This window comes from Dermacentor albipictus, chromosome 8 (genome assembly GCF_038994185.2).
Source record: "Dermacentor albipictus isolate Rhodes 1998 colony chromosome 8, USDA_Dalb.pri_finalv2, whole genome shotgun sequence".
In the NCBI taxonomy this organism is placed as follows: domain Eukaryota; kingdom Metazoa; phylum Arthropoda; class Arachnida; order Ixodida; family Ixodidae; genus Dermacentor; species Dermacentor albipictus.
The window spans coordinates 48,541,453-48,560,473 of NC_091828.1; the positions used below are offsets into that span (position 1 = coordinate 48,541,453).

The 19,021-nt window shown below is 46.7% G+C and overlaps 1 long non-coding RNA gene across 2 annotated transcripts in view; it reads right to left on the reverse strand.

Moving 5' to 3' along the window:
• The window catches only part of LOC139048430 (uncharacterized), a 42,703-nt gene extending 28,915 nt beyond the window's left edge, over positions 1-13,788 (reverse strand). For both annotated transcript variants that reach the window (XR_011507697.1, XR_011507698.1), the window contains exon 1: positions 12,748-13,788. This is a non-coding gene — a long non-coding RNA (uncharacterized lncRNA). The remainder of the gene's footprint in view (positions 1-12,747) is intronic.
• Between the last annotated feature and the right edge of the window lie 5,233 nt (positions 13,789-19,021).

Consider the following 19,021-nt stretch of genomic DNA (forward strand, 5'->3'; position numbering starts at 1 on the left):
TGATCTGTACTCTCAGGCATGCTGTACGCATTACCAATTTTGAACATACCACCTAGTTTGATGGCCCAACTGGAGCGAGATCATCGCGGTGCCCTTCGACTAATGCTTGACTTACCTCGTGAGGCGCAATCTATTTCATTACTCACTGAAGCGCATCAGTTACCCTTGAGGCTGCAAGCAGATCCGAGAGCTCTTTATCATATTGAGCGTCTGCACCGCGAATCGAATGGTCAGTCGCTCCTTGATGGTCTGATTCACCGCCCATTATCTAGCATAGGAAAAATGGCGGAATTATTTATGAATATCACTACCATTTCTGAACATGCTGCTTCAAATACGTCTCCGCCTCCAAAAGGTATCACGAAACACGTATTCCCCATTCACCTCGCAATCCCTGACATGCAGAAAAAGTCTGATATGGCTGTTTCGGCGATATTCCTTTTTGTAATGTCTCAACAGAGACCTTTGAGGAAATGAATAAATAAATTCCAATTGGCTCAGTCTCACATGTTCGAAATGTTTCCAGAATATCTTCAAGTTTTCACAGAGGCATCTGTACACAACGACGGTCAAGGCGCCGCTGCAGATATTTCTGTCCTTGAACTCAAGTACGACGTATCTTTCAAATACCTCATCCAACTTCGTCAAGTACTGCGGAACTAGCAGCGATTAATGTTGCACTGAAATACGTGCAAGAGGAGTTAACTGCATGGAAGATTGTCATCTTAACGGACTTGTGTGCTGCCTTTAGCAGGTTACAACGCAGTGAGCTTCATTGTCCACTTGTGCGCAACATTACTTACTCTGCGAGGAAAATTACATCACGTGGAGTATCTCTCTTCGCTCAATGGCTACCTTCACACGTAGGTATCGCCGGAAATGAAGAGGCTGATCGGCTCGCTTCAAGTTGCGCTCATAATAACTGTGACTGCCCAGAAATTTTGTGCATGCTTGATGACGCTCGTTTGATGATTCGTCGCCACCTACTCAAGCAGCATCCAGATCAGCGCGTCGCAAATGGAACGTTCCCGCCCCGTGTTCGTGGTCGAGGCTTGCCTCATCGCGCTAGAGCACAACTGCTCAAGCTGTGGGTTGGTTGCGTGAACGTGCACGAACGTTTATACAGGCAAGGGCGTGTGGCAAGTCCATTGTGTACGTCTTGTGGCTGCTACGAGACACTTCAGCACCTTATATTTGAGTGCCCCGCTTTGAATGCGCAGCGCATGTCGCTAGTGAGAAACTATCATCTATTCCATTGCCCCCTTCCCTTTAAAGAGGGATAAATAAAGTTTTTCATCATCATCTCCTTGGCCTGCGGTGTGCGACACTCGAGGAATGTTTATACCCCAGTGGTTGTGCGTCTAAACGGGATCAGGCCCCTCGCGCCCTACTAACCTTTCTAGAGTTAACTAACTTAGGTTCACGTTTGTAGCGTGAACATTCAACATTCTGTATTAGCGTGACCTTCAGACCGGCCGTATACTGTGTGTGATCTCTACTGTGTTCTAACGCTTCTTCCTTCGAAGATGGGAGGTGGCGGGTTCAAACACGTTGTAGTGTATATTGTGAACCAACTAACGGTGAAACCGTTATTGCGTGCACCTGTACTTGGCGTCTCATCGTGGAGCGCACAATTACCCGCATAGCTAACTAGCCATGGATGTGATTGATAATTGTGGAGGCTGTTCCACGCGGCGTCACGTTAACTCCGGCTGCAAAGTCGAAACTCGGCAGAACAACGTGCGTAGTGTGCTGTGTTCTACTTTAATCTTTAGATTTGTCCTGTTGCTCTTCCTTTCCTCTTTTCTCCTCTCCTTCCTATCTTCCATTTCTGTGTTGCTGTCACCTCCCTTCAGAAGAAAGAGTAGGCAGGCGTTGTGCCACTTCCGGTGGCAGTTGCCAGCCTGCTCCTTGCTTTCCCTTTCCTGTTAACTGTGTATATGTGTTCAAAACAAATAATAATGTCCGAGTGTTTGCCAACGTATATGTGTGTGTGTGTGTGCGCGGGCAAGCGAGCGAGCGAGCTAGTGAGCATTTCCCCACTTGCAGCTACTCTTGGGAACGAATGAGATATAGCCTTTATTTAAACCCATAATTAAATATACGAGACAAGAAGGAGTAACATTCCATTTACAGCATTATCTCTCTCTGAAAGCAGAATCAATGCAAAAAAAGACTCAGCTGCCTTACACTCTGTGAAGAAGTATCACCATTGAAGCTGTGTATGTGGGCCCCTTAAACGCGAACTGCACCGTCGCCGCGGTTCGCCCCGGCATTTCACTATCTTAGGGATCTGCCCACGTATTTAGAGTGCTTAACACTTGCTTCGCCTCCGCCGCGGGCTCGCCCGGCATTGTGCGTTCCTCGTGATCGGCCCACGTATGGGGAGTTCTCAATGCCTGCGTCACCTCCGCCGCGGGTCGACCCGACATTGTAATATCTTCGAAATTTTGTTCTACACGCGGACACGATAGTGGGGAAAATAGCCCTTAAGAGCTTCGCTGTAAGAAAATAAAAACAAAATCTTCTCAGCCGTCAATATCGCCGCCCCATATTTCGCCACGGTGCCTTTGTCACCATCTGTACGGCCCCCTAAGCAGGTAATAAGCTTTTCACTTTCGTTATCTTCCTTGCCTCTGCGGCAGCGCATTGTCTTGTGGCCAGCGATGCGCGAGATCTGCACCATCATTGCGTCATGCATCGCTTAATTCAGCGACAAAGCAAGCTTTCGGCGACACAAGTTCGCTGCTATATTGACACCAAACTACTTGCCTTCGAAAAAACTGCGTGAATAAAAATCGAAAGCGGAATGGCCACAAGGAACATGCTTACGGGCCATACTATTGATCACGACATCACGGAAGTGCAGGTGCGGTCAGGTTGACTTGATAGGTTTGGAAAGATTGGCTGACGGGATTTTTGGTTCATTATCACAGAAAGAACAGCGCTTCAGCTTGTTACCGTAGTGTGTGTGATTCCTCCTTTGTGTCCCGTCTTCATGAAGCCCTGTTCTGTGATTTTACAGGTGTTCCTTTTCTACGTGAGCTACGCTTTCCAAGAGCATTTATATGGAAACTTATGTTTGCATAGCTCGTAGAGAAGAACGTTTAAACAAAATTTCTTTGCTCGGTTAGATAATCTCGAGGACAGGCTCCAAACTACTCATTTTTTTAGCCACCTAAGACCACGTGTAGAAAATTTAGTTAGCATGCTTCGTTGATTACACACACTCGGGGTACTCGGGGCGGTGGCGTTCTTATCGCAGTAAAAAAACATCTAATGTGCTCCACAGTTAATGTGGCCACTGACCTAGAAGTTGTGTGGCTTATCATTCGCGCTAATCCGCACCTACTACTTCTTGGCGTCTGTTATCGTCCCCCCAACGCTAATCCTGACTTCCCCCGCCATCTGAATAACACCTTGAACCAATTAACAGAGAAATTCCCGAACGCTTGCATCTTGCTCTTTGGGGATTTCAATTACCCACATATCGATTGGTCAAATTATTCTAGCACAGTTACTAGCACAACAGGAGCTAGAGAATTCTTAGACATCTGCCTTAATTTTAACCTCTCCCAGATGATAACAGAGCCAACGCGTGCAACTCATGTCTCGGCTAACATACTAGACCTCATACTAACCACTCATCCTGAAAGCATGTCCTCCATTAGCTACCTACGCGCAATAAGTGATCACAAAATAATCCATGCTGTTTTCTCATTTTCACCTACAGTACGTCGTTCAGATCAGAAAACAATCCGCCTGTATGAAAAGGGAAATTATGCCTCCATAAACAGCGAACTAATTGCATTCTATCAATCATTTGAATTAGGTTTTGAAAATCGCTCAATGCAAGAAAACTGGTTACTCTTCCAAAATAAGATGACTAACCTCGTTGCGCAGTTTATACCAACCACCTTACTTCGCTCTAATCGCAATAAACCATGGTTCACTAACGCACTAAAGAAACTGGAAACCAAAAAGAAACGTCAGTTTCGCTTCGCTAAACTGAGGCCAAGTCCTAGCTCCTGGGAAAAATACTATGTATCTGAACGCGCCTACTTGATAGCTATCCGGCAACAGAAGCACTCATTTTTTCATTCAGACCTACCCCGCATGCTCAGCAGTAACCCAAAAAAATTTTGGCAGGTTATCAATCCCCAGTCATCCCCTGGTGTCAGAATTTCGAAAGATGGTGAAATCTTACCTGATATTGACTGTGCTAAATTGTTTAACAATGCATTTTCATCTGTGTTTACTACCGAACCACACGTGCCTCTTCCTGTTTTCACTGTTGCTGCCATGGCTCCAATGCCGGATATTATTTTTTCGCCAGATGGAATATCCTCACTAATTGATAATCTTAAATTATCTTCATCAGCTGGTGTTGACGATATCACGTCAAAGCTTTTAAAAAACACGAAGCGCATCTCTGCCATGTATTTAACCCTGCTGTTTTCCCAATCACTATCATCAGGCACGCTTCCTAACGAGTGGAAAAAGAGCAAGGTCGTTCCAGTCTACAAATCAGGTAACCGTAATTCACCCTTAAATTATCGTCCAATATCCATAACTAGTATCCCTTGCAAAATAATGGAACACGTCATATACTCACACGTAATGAATTTCCTAGACAGTAATAACTTTTTTCATCCGTCGCAACATGGCTTCCGTAAAGGGCTGTCATGTGACACTCAATTAGCTACATTTCTTCATGACCTACACTCAAATCTCGATACTAACACTGTGACCGATATAATTTTTCTTGACTTCGCAAAGGCGTTTGATTAAGTAGCTCATCAACGCTTATTATTAAAACTTTCTCGCTTGAACTTCCACTCCAATGTCCTAGCATGGATAAAAGAATTTCTTAGCAACCGATCACAGTCCGTCAGTGTTAACAATACTACCTCAGAATTTCTTCCCGTAACATCAGGCGTACCCCAAGGTTCAGTCTTAGGTCCCCTCCTGTTCCTAATATACATTAACGATCTTCCATTGCATGTTTCCTCTCAGATTCGTATGTTTGCTGATGATTGCGTTGTCTATCGAACTATTACTAATAGTAATGACTGCATTTATCTTCAATATGTCCTGAACAACATTACAGCCTGGTGTGATCAATGGTTAATGGTACTAAACAATAGTAAATGTAAATCTATGTCAATTTCCCGCAGCCGTAATCGGCATGACTTTATCTACACAATTAATGACACCCCAATCGACACTGTAAACTCTATTAAGTACCTAGGCATAACGATCACGCATGATTTAAACTGGTGCTCGCATATAACTAACATCATATCATCTGCTAACAAAACCTTGGGATTTCTGAAACGCAATCTCCGCACCGCTCCTCAACAAGTAAAACTACTAGCATATAAAACACTGGTTAGGCCAAAACTCGAATAGGCATCACCCATATGGCATCCTCACCAGATTTACCTCAGCAACGCATTAGAATCCATACAGAACCGCGCCGTAAGATACATTCACTCGACATACTCATATGATATCAGCGTATCACCATTAAAAGTAGAGTCTGGTTTGGACACATTAGCGCACCGTCGCCGTATCGCGAGCTTATCATTATTCCATAAATTCTTCACAAGCTCGCTTCGCCACGCACCTTACATTCTACCACCTTCACGCATATCGCTGCGCACAGGCCACCCACTAAATGTTGCTCGCCCTAGCGCGCGCACTGTCACCTGTTCGTCATCATTTTTTCATCGTACAGCTAAAGACTGGAACGGCCTTCCCCACCACGTCGCTGCCATCACCACCTCATCTGCCTTCGTGGATGAAGTAACGAGCATTCTGTCTTCAAAATAAGATAGTGGGCAACCTCCTGTATTTTTCTACCACCCACCCCCTTATGTAATACCCCGCAAGGGGTCTTTAAGGTAATAAAATGAAATGAATGAAATGAAATTTCTCAGCTTGCTCTGCATCTTCAGGTTACCAATCTGAAAAATGGAATGATAAAATGATATCACTCGCCGTGGTCGCTCAGTGGCCATGAATGAATGAATAAAGCCTTTATTTTAAGGAAGGGGACGGCTCTAGGCCGCTGATGGGGATTAGGAGGGAAGGGAATATGGGTACCCAGACTGTTGGCTGAAACACTTCATCTCAGTCTGGGATCTTCCGCTTTATGCAGGCTCAGGTGCATGTTCAGTTCCGCCGCTCTCACATGGGCTGATCGACCCCTTCTACACTACTCGAAACAGGCCACTTTGTCTGCCATATGTCGCAATGGCTTTCTGTGTTTCACGGTTAGTTTGTATTGCAATTCCTAGTGTTCTAATGTCTCCGTGTAGTAGATGCTGAATGTTGGATCTCCCTTGTGAAAAAGCTGCACAGCTCCAAATGAGGTGTTGCAAGTCTGCTCTGCATGACTCCTGGCAATGTGTACATAGGGTGTAAGTTTTCGCAATCGTGGCTTGTCTGGGTTGGTGCCATTTCTCAAGTATGTGTGGTGTGTATGCAGCGTTGGCCATAACCTTATTCAAGAAAACCTCTTCCGTGCGGGTAAGCCCGCCCTTGTCGTCAAACACATGTACTGGTGTAGCTTCTAATAGTCTCCGTTTACTGTCTACTTTTATTTTAGTACGAATGTAATGCATGAGTGCTCTGCTAGGAGAGCCTGCAGCCAATATCTTTAGGTATGGATTTTGGTCCGCGGGGTTTGGCGAGGAAATGGAGTGTGGGGAGCTGTACGAGTAATCAAGCCCACCCGCTTGCGCGGCAGCTGCGTGAGCGGCTGCGTTTCCCCCATCCGCGCCGGTGTGCCCCGGTGTCCATAGGATTTCAACATTTGTCCCAATGTCCTGTATTCTCTTTAGCTTTTTTCTGGTGTCGTTGGCCACCGCATCATCTGTCGTAGGCCCCGTTAATTCGGCCACTGCTTCGTACGAATCAGTAAGGATCCGATAATTTTTTCGCACACTCTGCTCTGCAATGTCTCCCATGTCAATGGGAATGGTGTTGACCGCTCCCCATATAGCTAAGAGCTCAGCGTGCAAGGTTGCACCCCCAGGAAGCTGACATGTGTGATAGCCATTGTGTTGGGGTGCAGATGTGCTAACCCAGGCCATGCTTGCTATGTCGTTTGTGATTGCAGCGTCCGTGTAGAAGTCAGTGGTGTGCTGCGGCGTGCTTAATCCCAATCTCTTTTCAAATATTTTTCTAGCTTCCGCGTTTCGTCTGGCGATAGGGCGTTGTTGCCTCCGTATGCCCAGTGGTGTTTCCCATGGTGGCGTTATGGTCGCTTCCGCGGGCTCTGGCTTCGCATGGACTTGTTTATCCCATGCCATGATCTGTTTTCCTTGGGTCGTGTTTTCCAACCGGGATCGCATTCGAATTCGTGCTTCACTGATTATGTCCCGTATGGGTGGAATCGCTACGAGCTTGAGCAGGTCCTCGTTCCTCGTGTGCTTTGGTAGCCCAGTAATCGTACGGAGGGTGGCCCTGTGTAACTTTTCGATGTCGCCGAGGTCTCGTTCAGAGAATTCGTACAAGGGTGCCCCGTAAAGAATCCTTCCACCGCGACCGCTTTTGCAAGCGTTTGGCACGCTTTCTGACGCGCTCCGCCATACTTGCTCGATATTCGTCTAACCATGTGCAACAGCGGTCTCCATTTTTGCTTTAGTGTGCGAATCCATAGCTGGGGGCTGTTGCAGCTAGCAATCTGTGCTCCAAGAATCCTAATTTGTCCATTGGCCGACGTAATATCGCTTTGGCCGATGTGTAAAGTGATCTGCTTGTTTACATTGGTTGCTTTCTTTCCGTCTACGCTGATCAATTCTGTCTTCTCTGGCGAGAGTTGCAGTCCGAGGTTATCTAAAGTGTTGCTAAGGCTCAGGATCGCTGCTTGCAGCTCAGTTTGCATGCTTTGTTTGTCGGAATAATCCGCCGCTTCCGTCCATATTGTTATATCGTCGGCGTAAATAGTAAAACGGGCTGAAGTGTCTCGCTCAAGACTTTCAGCCACACGTGTCATGGCCAGATTGAATAGCATAGGTCCGAGGATGGAGCCCTGGGGCACTCCCCTATCCAAGTAATAGGTCTTCGGACTCCATCCCGGTGCCTTGCCATGGAGCTGAATTGGTCTGCTTTGGAGGAAGCTACGTATCCAATTGTATGTTCTTTGGCTAGGGTACCTGGTTGCCAGTTCCTGTAAGATAGCCTCTTGTTTCACGTTATCGAATGCTTTACGCATATCGACGGCAAGAATATAGTCGGGCATCTGTTTGCGAGACTTACGGTTGATCACTCTGCGGAGCAACCAGAGGCAGTCATGCGTGCCCATGTTCGGCCGAAAACCTGCCTGGGCAGGATGCAAACCCGGTTGTACATATTCGATGTAGTGCTGCATTCTTGTGTGTAGCATTCTTTCTATCAATTTGTAGACAGTTGACGTTAGAGCTATGGGGCGTAGGTTAGCTGGGTTCGTGTGGTCTTTGCCCGGCTTCGGTATGGGGTAGATGAGAGAAAGCTTTAGTGAATCTGGCACTAGTCCGGACTCCCAGGATTCATTGATAATTGTTAAGAGCTGTTCTTGAGCTTCATTGCTGAGGTTTCGAAGTTCTTGCCAAGTCACTCCATCGTGCCCGGGAGCTGATTTCGTTTTGCCTCGTGCAAGGGCTGCTACGAGTTCACCCAGCCTAAAGGGCGTGTCTAGCTCCTCTTTCGCGTTGTCTATCGTTGCAGAAGGCAGCGGTGCAGGAGGCGCCTCGGCAGCATGTGGAAAGAAAGTGTGGATGACGCGGTCCTCCAGCACGGCAGGCTCTTCTCGCAAAAAGAGCTCCTCGAGAGGAGGCGCGCCTTTCTTGCTCCCAAGCAGGCTCCTTAAAATCTGCCATAGCTTTTTTAGGTCGGGTTCCCGGCCAAGCTTCGCGCACGTATTGTGCCACGTGTCTGCTTCGAGTTGTTGTTGGTATTCCTTGATGAGTCGGTATTGATGTTTAAGGCGCATTAGATCTTTGTGACGCTTTCCTTTATACCGGTATTGCTGTGTGAGGCGGTTGACCTTCCGCCACAGATTTGCAAGGTGCATATCCATGTGAGTTGCAGTGTCATCGCATGGGATAGTTTCCCTGGCCTCCGGCCGTGCCTCCGCTATCATAGCGCTGAATTGTTCAAAGTCCACAAAAGAGTCCCCGGTAGCCATTCTAAATTTTTTCCAGTCAAAAAGCACCGTTTCTCTCCTCTCTCGGATCTTTTTGCGATTGAGCGTGATAATTATTGGTAAATGGTCGCTTCCCCATGTCGTCGATTCTACGTTCCATTGCCTTATGAGCCCTGGAGTGGCTAGTGTCAGATCGGGCGTTGTGTCCTGTTGTCGCGCGTGTAGCCCTATGCGGGTTGGTGTTTCTGGTGTGTTGCATATGTCCAGAGTTGACATTTCTATTGCATCGTGCAGTATGCGTCCTCTCGGGTCAGCTTTGGTGTAGCCCCATGTTTGGTGCTTGGCGTTAAAATCTCCCCCCACTAGAATGGGAAGGCCTCCGGCTTGTGCCTGCACCTTACTGAGCCATTGGTAGGAGTCATTCCGGTGCTTGCCCGTTAGGGGTCTATAGTACGTGGAGACTGCAACCATTGGCCGGTGGCCGCGTGGACATAGTTTTACTGCCACAATTTCTCTAAAATCATTACACAAATCTGGTATCTGCAGTTGGGTTGCGGTGCAGTCATGTCTTACTAAAAGAGCAGCTTGGCCTTGCGCTTGCTGGTTTCCTTTGCCCTGGTGTCGTATCGTAGCCTGCTGGAAGGTTCGGTAACCTCGAATAGTGCATTGTCCCCTTGTCTCCTGTAGAAGCACGACAAGGGGTTTGAATTTTTTTTATTTGCTGTCTTAGTGTGGATCCATTCTGCGTAAAACTTCGACAGTTCCATTGGATGCATATAGGCCGTGCCGTCATCTTTCATCTGCTGGCTTGCGCCGTTTAGGTTCGTCATTTTGCTTCTGAATATTTCTCTGAATTTCCGTGAATATTGCCTGCATCTGAGTTTGTATTGCATTCGTTACTGTCTGAAATTCCTCCCGTAGGTTCTTTTCGAGGCGCTGGGTCTCAGTGTGTCTTTCCTGCCTTAGGATGCTCAGCATCTGTGCATACGCCGAGTCTTGGGCTGTTAGTGGTTTTGGCACTGACGGTGCCTGGTTCTGCTGGGTCTGTGCAGGTCCTGCGAGTTGCAGCTTCCTAGAGTGATGTTGGGCTGCTGAACACGAGATCGCGGGATCGAATCCCGCCCACGGCGGCCTCATTTCGATGGGGGCGAAATGCGAAAACACCCGTGTACTTAGACTTAGGTGCACGTCAAAGAACCCCAGGTGGTCGAAATTTCCGGAGTACTCCACTACGGCGTGCCTCATAATCAGAAAGTGGTTTTGGCACGCAAAACCCCATAAATAATTAAAATGATATCAACACTATTTGTATTGCTTTAATAGTTTTGTTTGGTGCACTTAAAAGCAGTCGGCATATTGATGGTATAGTAGGCTTCTAATAGAGCAAGTGTTAAAGCTTGGACGGGTTGCCTTCAGGCAAATTAAGTTCATGAGTTTAAACGCATCTGTCCAAATGTGCACTTCTGCCTTACAACCAAGCCTCCTACATTATATAAGAAGTGGCTCAGCGCCACGGTACATCACACAAGATGTGCGAGAACATTGTCCGCGTTCCCAATTAGATTTATGAGCGTTGGTGACATCAGGCTCGGCTTCCTGGCATCATCAACAATAACAGCTGCCTAAGGGAAAGCACTGGATACATATTCAGTAGTTTGTAAGATATGGATCAGCGAGGCCATGTACTTTAGAACAAAAGGAACTGAAATATTAAGCTGAGGGTTTCGCTGCACGTATTTTGCCTGTGTAATGTTAAGATATAGAGAAGAAAAACTGTGATTTTGTGACAATTAATGGTGACATACGTACAGTCACGTGAAATATGAGGTCCAACACAGCACCCGTGGAGGAAGTGGCCCGGGTGTGCAGTTGAACTACGAAATACTCGTTATATATATACCAGCAATCGGAAAGTGTATGCCTCTTGAACTTTCGGTATGTCGGCGCCGCTGTACTATCTTGGTGGCCCCTTTACCACGAGCACTATGTTTCATATCATATTTGAAGCAACTGCATACTGTTATTTTGCGTATTTTTTTATTTATTTTGGGTTTTACGTGCCAAAACCACTTTCTGATTATGAGGCACGCCGTAGTGGAGGACTCCGGAAATTTTGAATACCTGGGGTTCTATAACGTGCACCTAAATCTAAGCACACGGGTGTTTTCGCATTTCGCCCCCATCGAAATGCGGCCGCCGTGGCCGGGATTCGATCCCGCGACCTCGTGCTCAGCAGCCCAACACCATAGCCACTGAGCAACCACGGCGGGTTTCTTTTGCGTAAGCGTTCTTTAGCGTCCAACTACTATTCCAAGGTGATCGCTTGGCTCTAGGCGCACCTGGACGTATTTCAAATAGCCATAATGCTGTCACGGATTCACCGAAGCGAATGCTGGCGTAAATTCTCAATCACATTTCAGTGCCCGAGTTTGCGCTGCAATCTACGAGAATTCCAATCTGATGAACCCGTAGGACAGATTCAGACGAAGGACTACTTTGCGCGCAGCCACTGTGCTTTCAGTGTTATCTTTTTTCCAATGCAAGCTCGCTTTATAATGAGTTTGATTCGTGTTTCACTCTTTTCGAACCACCTCGTTGTTCACATCACTACGACGTGACAGTATAGACGTGTTACGCTTTTACTGAATCCATACTGTGAAATGGATTGGGAATTTTTTGTTGCGTGTGCGTGAACACAGTTAACGCAATAACTTATTATTCCTAATTTACTTTTCAATTTAGGATGCTCTAAAAGACAGCAACCTTATTATATTAACATGAGGTCTTAAGAAAAAAGAAAATTAAAATGCTCATTAGTCAGCTTTCACCTCATGGAAAGGAAGGACATCTCAATAAAATATACCCTTATGATAAGAGCCTATCCGCTTGAAAACGATTCATATGACTGCCCCCTTTGCAAGCTGATACAAACTTGAAGACGGTTCGTATCCAGGGCCCTTGAAATATGTCCAACCGCCAAAAAAAGGGTTATTCCGAATGTTTCATTTCAGGAAGGCGTGTTACCCTCCTGCCTGTCACTCCGGTTCGCAAACACGCATAAAACCAAAGTGCTGCGTGAAGAGCGTCGTTACTCCAAACCCACGAGCTACCGTAACTCACCTCGCTTATATCGCCATAATTTGAGCTTAGATAAGAAATGCACATTTTAAAACGACGGATCGCGAATCTGAAAAAAAGCTGTCCGCGACCAGCCACGTCTAGGTTTCTTTCATCTCGTACTTCTTCCTAGCGGCTAATAGGTCGCGGAGCAGAGCGCTGAGTGTGGAAATGGCTGAGAAGGTGCTCTATACTGTCTCGTCACCCACCGAAGATTGCACGCCGCGCTGCTGGCCATTCCTAGGAAATTGTATATGTGACGCCCAGCCATTTGCAACACAGCAACATTGTTTTCCTGTGGGAGAGTCGAGGCGAGAGACAGGGTGGTTAAGAGTTGAAGACACGCTATTTTCTGCAACAACCAAGGAGTGAATAAATGAATACCTTCATTTCTTGAGAAATGCCCACACTGTGATGGGTTTGGCAGCACCACAGCCATGGCGGCAAACGCTAACTTTCGACGCTTATTTGTCACGCAGATGTTCCTGCTGTCTTACCTCCAACTTCACAGTGTGGAAATTCTTGGTGTCACCGATGGAACTGCCGGCCCCACGTCCTGGAGCCCCGCCGCCGAAGTACTCTTCGCCGGCTGGCCACGCTGTCCACCGTTTGGCGCGACGCACTCAGCCCGGCTGGGTCCCTGCCGCGCGTTGCCGCCGCGAGAACCGGGCGGTGGGTATGCCGTCGACGCTCCGAGACCCTTCATACCCCATGTCCAATCGACCACTCCTGCTGCAACACCACTTGTACAGCCGGATCACACGCCTTCCAGCGCCCTCGGGACACCAAAACAAATCCAGTGCACGGCTGCGCCTAACCTGCCTCCGCCCTGGACCGCGCATGCCCTTGTGATACCGGCCTCATTTAATCGGGAGACATCTTCACCCTCTCTGCACCCCTGCCATATAAAGGCGCTCGGAACCCGCGCGGCCTTTCATGGGTTTGGCAGCACCACAGCCATGGCGGCAAACGCTAACCTTCGACGCTTATTTGTCACGCAGGTAAACTATCACTATTCCTTATTCGCGTCTCGATGTACTCGCTATGCTGCTTTATTGGTGCTGCCAAACCCAAGTTGTTGTTTTGCTATTCTTTTCGACTGTTTTCATGTTCTTCGGCAACTACTAATTTTATCCGGTGACATTGAGCTTAACCCCGGACCTACCACCCGCGGCAATGAAGAACCTAGTGATATATTGGAAGCACTTATCGAAATCCGTACTGGCCAAACTTCATTATTAAACGATATGAAGTCGATCAAGCAGAAGCTGTCGCAGAACGACAAATCTTTTGATGAGATAAAAAAACGACTAACTAAGATCGAAGAAGACTGCTCAGCACTTATCGCGGTAAGAAAAGAGGTCGACGAGCTCAGGACGCTCGCCGAACAGAGCGCAAATAAGATTGCGTCTCTTCAGGCTAAGCTTAATGACTCGGAAGATAGAGCGCGAAGATCAAATCTAGTATTTTTTGGCTTAAAGGACACTGAAAGTGAAACATGGGCTGCGTCCGAAGCCCTAGTGATTCAACACTGCAGTACACAACTAAACGCCACCGTTGAACATTTAGACATAGAAAGAGCACACAGATTAGGTCGCTTTAACAGTAACAGAAATAGGCCTATAATTGTCGAAATTCGCGCATTTTAAAGTAAAAGAACGCGTGTTGTCATGCGCTAAAAAACTAAAAGGAACTGAATATCGGATCTCGGAAGACTACTCTTCTAACACGCTCACTGCTAGAAGACACCTAGTTCAGTTTGCCAAAGCACAAAACAGACCCTTCAAACTACGCCACGACAAACTACTAATGGGAAATACAACTTACACATACGACCATAGTTCCGATAAGGTAGTCGCTCGATCACCGGGTTCCTAGCATCCGACTGTCGCAACAACCGTCCCAATAACCATCCCTATAACTCCCTTTCATTTCTTTACACCAATATTCGCAGTATTCTTCCCAAACTTGATGCCCTCCAAAGCCTGCTCAGTACAACGACATCGAACATAGTCCTTCTTACTGAAACTTGGCTTAATCCGTCCATTAACAATTCAGAAATTCTTTCACATTTTCCCAATTTTTCTATATTTCGACGCGACAGATCTCACAAAAGGGGCGGAGGCGTACTGATATGCGCACACGAAAGTCTTCAGTTTGCTGAAATACCAGTAACAACGCCCTTAGAAACTGTCTTTGTGATAAGCAACGCTTCCCGCCCAGCCGTTATTATCGGTACATGCTATCGTCCACCCGACGCAAACTGCTCTTTCGTAGCTGACTTCCATGAGGTACTTCACTCCGTAACAGCGCTTTATCCCCAATCACCCATCGTGCTGTTCGGCGATTTCAACTTCCCTGCCATCAATTGGTCCAATATAGCTGAAACAACGTCAAAAAACAATGTCGAAAGTGATTTTCTTAACACGTGTCTTACGTTTGGCTTAACACAAATCGTCAGTAACCCCACGCGGCACAATGATAAGTCTTCTAACATATTAGACCTTATCTTCACTTCTCACTCTGATAATGTTTCACCACTGACGCACTTACCCGGCCTTAGCGATCATTCAGTGCTACATACCTCATTCCAAAGTGACATCCCTGCCTTCACTAAAACTAGAAAAACTATTACGCTTTACGACAAAGGTAACTATACTGATATGAATATTAAACTAGTGGAATTTGCCAGCTCGTTCTTTACCGGTTTCTTAGAACGTTCTGTTGAAATTAACTGGCTTCTTTTCAAAAATAAAATGCATGATCTGATAAAAACTTACATACCTACTATCACTGTAACTGAAAAGCACTCATCACCCTGGTTCAATACGACACTAAAGCGTCTCAACAATAAAAAGAAAAGGCTCTACCGCACTGCCAGACATTCCAACTCTGAGTGCGCATGGCAGAAATACTACACCGCTGAAAAAACGTACCTAACCCTTGCTAGTCAAGTAAAACGCTCCTTTTCTTCGACTACCCTACCAAACATCCTGCGAAATAATTCCAAAAAATTCTGGAATATTATAAATCCAAAGCGTTCGCAACCACTTGCTCTGTGCGACGAGAAAAATAGGCGTATTCCTGATCACGAAATCGCCGAAGCGCTTAATCATGCATTCTCTTCCGTGTTTACGAATGAGCCTAAAGGTGAACTTCCTGAATTCCCATTTTTCAGTTACGATACAATGCCCGCAATCGCCTTCAGTTCTGATGGAATCAGGAAATGCATTGATTCCTTAAAGCTGTCGTCTTCACCTGGCATCGATGGTATTAATTCTTAAGTTACAAGCGAGATATTATGTCACATTTTCCAGCAATCTTTATCATCAGGAGTGGTGCCGGATGACTGGAAAGTGGGCAAGGTTATCCCAGTCCCAAAGAAAGGTCCTTCATCATCATGTAGTAGCTACCGCCCAATTTCTCTAACTAGCGTTTGTTCTAAATTAATGGAACATGTGCTTTACTCCCACGTTGCTACATTCCTAACATCTGTCAGTTTCTTCCACCCTAACCAGTATGGCTTCCGTAAAGGTTTATCTTGTGATAGCCAATTAGCTCTCTTTATAAATGACATAAGCTCTAACCTTGATCAAAATATCCCAGTCGATGCCCTCTTTTTAGATTTCGAAAAGGCCTTTGACAAAGTTCCGCATCAACGACTCCTCCTAAAACTTTCTCGCTTGCACCTTAATCCCCTTGTCTTGAACTGGATCCGAAATTTCTTAACTAACAGACAACAGTTTGTGTATGCTAACAACCACTCCTCCTCTAAGAGCCCTGTTCTCTCCGGTGTACCCCAGGGCACAGTTCTCGGGCCCCTCCTATTCCTTATATATATTAATGATTTACCGGCTAATCTTTCATCTAACATTCGCCTTTTTGCTGACGATTGTGTTATTTATCGCCAAATCCTAGCTGATACCGACAACCACGCATTGCAAGATGATCTCGACAAAGTTACCTCTTGGTGCAGCATGTGGCTAATGTCACTGAACACTACAAAGACTTTACTACTACCTTTTCATCGACGGAAACTTCACCATACTCCTAAGTACGTTCTTTGCAACTCGGAAATCTCATCAGTGGAATCATGCAAGTACCTTGGCCTCACTCTCTCAAATAACCTTTCTTGGTCCTCTCATATTACGAACATCACCAACGAAGCTAATCGCACACTTGGTTACTTCCGCCGCAACTTGCGCTTCGTACCACCATCCTTAAAGATACTAACTTATCTAACTTTTGTCAGACCTAAGTTAGAATACGCATGCTCTGTTTGGGACCCACACCAAACCACCCTTTCTAACACTCTAGAAGCAGTTCAGAATCGTGCAGCTCGCTTTATTTATTCTGATTATTCTTACCATACTAGTGTCTCTCAGCTAAAATTAAAAGCAGGAATTTCCAATCTAGATATAAGGCGTCATGTCTTCAGACTGTGTCTTTATCACAAATTTTATCATTCTGCTCCTAGTCCTTCAGCCATCATTCCAGCACACCGTCAGTCCTGCCGATTATGTCATGAAAAATCTGTGTATCCTCCGCCTGCCCGGACCACTGCGCACCTACATTCTTTCTTTGTGAAGACTGCCCGGGACTGGAATGACCTTCCCGCCGACGCCGTGCACCACTCCAATCCACATCATTTCAAGGCTGCCATTGAGTCCACATTCCACTGAAGTGGTTACCCATCCCTCATGTAATACCCCACGTTGGGGCCTTTGAGGTAATAATAAATAAATAAATAAAAAATAAATAAATAAAAAGGAGGAGCAAACATCGGTGAAAGCACATCCCAGCACAGTGGGAACGCAGTGGAGGACAAAAAGAGGAAAAGCGCGGCTCCGTGTGGCAGGCGAAGTCGCAGTTTAGGGTCGAGAGTGTGTAAGCGAGAGTTGGTGAAACCGGTTGAATTCCAGTGTAGATGTGTGATGTGGCGAGTAAATGATTGGAGCCACCGCCCAGCATGAAACCTTAGCGGTAGTATATAAGTATCCATCGTTCTTTGTAATAAACCTTTACTGAATACCAATCTCGGCATTTACTTATTCGTCAGCCATACCTCGCTGCGTATTCCTTAGTGGCAGGCTCTGTGAATTACAACTGTACTGTCGCGACAAGTTCCGACTATAACTTCACGCTTGCAGTTGCGCTTGCTATACTCGGGACTCTTGCTATTGCGGGAATACTATAAACATTGGTTTGCTGCACAAGTGTAGAGAACAGACATTTTAGAACACCGTTTCTCGCCTTACATACGCTCAACACAAGCACCATCGCACCATGTTACGGTGCGCGTCCCTTCAAGGCATGCAGAGACGCGAACGCAACATTAGAGCGCGTAATGGGCCGTCTTGGGCCTCGTACCAAACATATCCAAGCGAACAATGCATTAGCAACCATGCTATCGTTTCTATGCAAGGAGGTTATATACTTAGACTTCTTCAATGACAGTCCGAGCCGCCGCCTAGGGGAGCTGAGTGAAGACGGCGGCGGCCATATTGCCAGAGGAAAAAGAGCGCGGCTACAATACGCGTTCGTGTTTGCGCGCGGCGCTCCCTTCGCTTGCGGTTCCGCGATTAAAAGCAAAATAAAGGGATACTAAAGGTTTATATTAAGTCAACGTGGACTGTTGAAATACCATCCCAGAAACCTCGAAACGCTTGTTTCATGCGAAGAAGAGACATATTTTAAGAGAAAACGCGTTCTGAAGCGTCCGCGTACCTCCAGCGCAGTTTAAATCGCCCGCCCTCCGATCTAGGAGTAGTAGGAGGAGATCTAGGAGATCTAGGACTTCATGGTCTCATAGTGGCGTTGCGCCGTCGGTCAGTAAAACGCCGCCCGCGGACGGCGCTACGGCTTTTCTATGCAAAACGCAAACGCGCGGCCAGGAACGGGGCCAGGACAGAGCCGACAGCAGCGCGAAAGCGGAACTATGGTGCTTAGTGGAAGGGAAAGCGCGCGACGATAAGCTGGTTCTTTAATTTATGACGCCAACTTTGACGCTAGTTGCAATGGACGACCCTGACAACGACACATTGCCTCGCGATGCTGGGCTGGACTTCAGCGATTTAAGCACTGATGAACGTGACCTGCTGCTGGGGGCTCGCGCTGCTCCCATCGTTCAGTACTACTACGACGGCAACTGTATTTCATGGCTGCACATATTCGCACATTTGAAGTTTTGCTTCGTGAAAACCTATTGCCGCACCCGACCTGCAGTTGTTATTGCGCTTCTGAGAATGCAGGCAAGACCGACGGAACAGCGCTACCGGAAAGCATTGCTTTGAAAGGCACTCCACACGACTTCAGTAAGTCGGCGTTGAACACGTAATCCTCTGGACGAAAGTGCAGCGAGCACACTATGCGATTTTTCGGCTGTTTGCCAACACGCTGTGCTCGAGGTACGGTACTTAACCACTTCGAACGGAGAGGTTCACTCGTTGGCACACAGTGATAAGTGACGTTGTATTCGCCGCTGCAACTGCCCTTGGCCAAGTTCCGCGGACTGTTCGCGCATCCCACGACATCACATGGACGTGGCACTCTCGCTGCTTGTTCCAAATGCAAGTTTCGCGAGCCAGCAGAACCAGCGCAGCACGACGCGATAACGAAACCACTGAAACCGCGCAGAGTCGAGCGAGAACGAAACCTGTCGACCGCCCATGCTACTGAAAGGTAAAGTCAAAATGATATTTTTTCTTAGAATTGAACAGAAGTAGACAAGAAGCATTTTCTTCCGTCTTATAACCTAATGAAATTATCTTT